The sequence below is a fragment of the Canis lupus genome, chromosome 22 (assembly GCF_011100685.1).
Source record: "Canis lupus familiaris isolate Mischka breed German Shepherd chromosome 22, alternate assembly UU_Cfam_GSD_1.0, whole genome shotgun sequence".
Classification (NCBI taxonomy): Eukaryota; Metazoa; Chordata; class Mammalia; order Carnivora; family Canidae; genus Canis; species Canis lupus.
Window position 1 is genome coordinate 60,293,933 of NC_049243.1, and position 3,094 is coordinate 60,297,026.

At 36.5% G+C, this 3,094-nt stretch overlaps 1 pseudogene; it reads right to left on the minus strand.

The window, feature by feature from the left end:
• Positions 1 to 1,086: 1,086 nt before the first annotated feature.
• LOC100687469 lies at positions 1,087 to 1,488 on the minus strand (annotated as a pseudogene).
• Between the last annotated feature and the right edge of the window lie 1,606 nt (positions 1,489 to 3,094).

The window sequence follows — 3,094 nt, forward strand, 5'->3', positions numbered from 1 at the left end:
TAAGAAGAACAGGTGGGGGAGCATGGGCACCGCCACCCTGGGCACAGTGATCCCCTGGTACATGCTATGGTTTGGAAAAAGTTTTAAAATACTGATTTATTCTACGATCTCAATTTTGGAAATTTACTGAGGCCTGCTTCATGATCAAACATAGCCATTTTTGGTGACAATTCCCTTTCAGCTCGGGAGGAATGTATTTTGTTGTGTTGGGTGCAGTGTCTATGAAGTCAATGTATGGTTTAAGTTTTCTCCTTACTGATGAATCTTTGTCTGTTGGGTCTGTCAATTTCTACGTGTGGTCCACTATGATTGTGAGGGAGTTATTATTTTGCATTTCTGTAATTTTGCTTTACATATTTCAAAGCTATGTTATTAAATTCATAAAGACTAAATTATATCTTTCTAGTAGACTGAAGTCCTTATTGTGGGATGTGTTTCTGTTTATCTATTTCTTCTTGTCTTCTTCAATCTACTCGGATATTAATAAACATGACTATATTAGCTTTCTTTTGGCTAATACTTGTGTGATAATCATTTTCCATCCTGTAACCTTCAACTTTTCTGTGCATTATATTTCACATATATCTCTTTAGGCACGATATAAAAGAATGTATTTTTTAAGATTCCATCTATCTATTTGCCTTTGAGTGACTTAATCCATGTACATTAAATTAACTAGTGATACAGCTGGGTTTATATCTACTGTCTTACTACTTGTTTTCTATTTGACTCACATGCCTAAATTTTCTCTTTCATTACCTTATTTGAGTTGATCAAGTATTTTTTTCATTCCATTTTTCCCTTTATTGGATTAATTATATATTCTTTTAATATCACTTTAACAGCTTAATTAGAAATTACAATACCTATCCTAGACTTATCATAATTGAATTATGATAAATTAGCACTTTTAGTATTTCCTGGGAAATGCAAGGACAAGAGACATTTAACCCCATTTACTAACCATCTTTTGTATTTTTTTATCATGAATTTTAATCCTATAGATGTTTTTAATGCCATAGACATTGTAGTTAGTTTTTTTAACAGATCAAGCTTTTTGATTTTTATTACTCAAAAAAATCCTCATTTTTTATTTAGCTTTCTGACTCTGTGCTTGTGCCTTCAACACTTTCACAACGATTTTCTGCTCCTCAATAAGGAAAGCACGCTTGATCCTGTCATGAACACACTTAGCACACATGGAACTACCATAGGCCCTGCTGATGTGTTTTTTCGTTTTAGACAATCTCATAAGGACTTTAGGTCTCACCGCACGAACTCCTCGAAGTCAGCCAGGACACATGCCACATGCAGACTTTGGTGCTTTCCCAACCTTCTTGGTATAAAGGTAAATGATTCTATTGCCAGGAGTTCGGGACAGCCTAGTTTTGTTAGAGGCTGTATTGTAGGACAGCCTACGACGGTATGTCAAACGCTGAACCATTCTGAACGCCTACGGACACCGTCCCCGGAAGAGCTGTAGTTACAGTTTTATACGGTTAATATTCATTTGGGCTTGCCCACGTACTTACCTCACGCTGTTCTGTTGTGCACTGTTAATGCTTCCAGTTAACAAGATAGTATTATGACTAAAGAATTTCTTTTAGCATTTTAGTGTGAGTCTGCTGGGTATATCATTAGGCTTTTTTTTTTTTAAAGATTTTATTTATTTATTCATGAGAGACACAGAGAGAGAGGCAGAAACACAGGAAGAGGGAAAAGCACGCTCCCTGCAGGGGGACCGATGTGGGACTCGATCCCAGGATCCCTGGATCATGACCTGAGCCGAAAGCAGACGCTCAACTGCTGAGCCACCCAGATCCCCCATCCAGGTTTTATTTGTCTGAAAATATCTTTACCTTCACTTTTGAGGAATATTTTTACTAAATAGAGAATTCTGTGTTCACAGTTCTTGTCCTTCAGTGTTTTCATTGTTATTTGTTTTCCATAGTTTCCACTGAGGGGTCTGCTGTCTCCATCTCTGTTCTTGTTGCTCCTTTGACTGTTAAGGCTTCTTTTCTCCTCTGGCATTTTAAACAATTTCTCTTTGTCTATTGATTTCAGTAGGTTTACAACGATGTGCCTGGGTGAATTCCATTGTATTTATTATGCCTGGGGCTTATAGCAATATTTGAATCTATGGCTTGGTTTCTTTTGTAAGTTTTGCATAATTCTAGTCTGTTTTTTCCAATAATGATTCTGAACAATTTCTCTCTTCCTCCTCCAATTATACATGTTAGATTTTTTTTTACTGTGTCTCATATATTTCCTATAATTCTTTTTATTTTCCATTCTTTATTTTCTTTGGCTTTTATCCAGTTATTTTTCTACTGACCTACTTCCAGATAACTTACCCTCTTCAGCTGTGGCTAATCATCTACTTTATACTAAATTTCAATCACGGTGTTTTTAATCCTAGAATTTCCATTTGATTCTATTTTATGGATTCCACTTCTCTGCGAAGTTATTGAATTATGTTAGTCACAGTTATTTTTTATCTGTATTCAATAACTCCAATATTGAAGTTATTATCTAGAAGTCTATTTCTATTGGCTGGACTCTTGGCATGATTGGTGCTTCCTGACTGAACGCTGGACATTGTGTTGTGAAATACTACAAGGACTCTAGAGGGGCTTCAGTTCTGGCATCTAGTTAGAATAAGAGATGATCATCTTGAGTTGTTTTATTTTTTATTTTTTTTTAAATCTAAGGTCTTGAACTTTTTTTTAAGATTGTATTTATTTATTCATGAGAGAGAGAGAGGCAGATACACAGGCAGAGGGAGAAGCAGGCTCCATGCAGGGAGCCCGATGTGGGACTCAATCCGGGAACTCCAGGATCACGCCCTGGGCTGAAGGTGGCGCTAAACCACTGAGCCACCTGAGCTTCCCTTGAGTTGTTTTAACACCAGGTTTCAGTCTTTGTAAGATCTGGTCTGTTTCCAGTTTCTCTTATTCTTTATTTCTACAGGAGTTCTGACTTAAATCTGAAAGAATTTACTGAGCCTTGAAGTTTATTTTTATTTTTATACAATGAAACTGCTTAAAATCTCTCCTTAGCTGCTCAGCCTCTTTGCTACCGCTTTCTACTCACC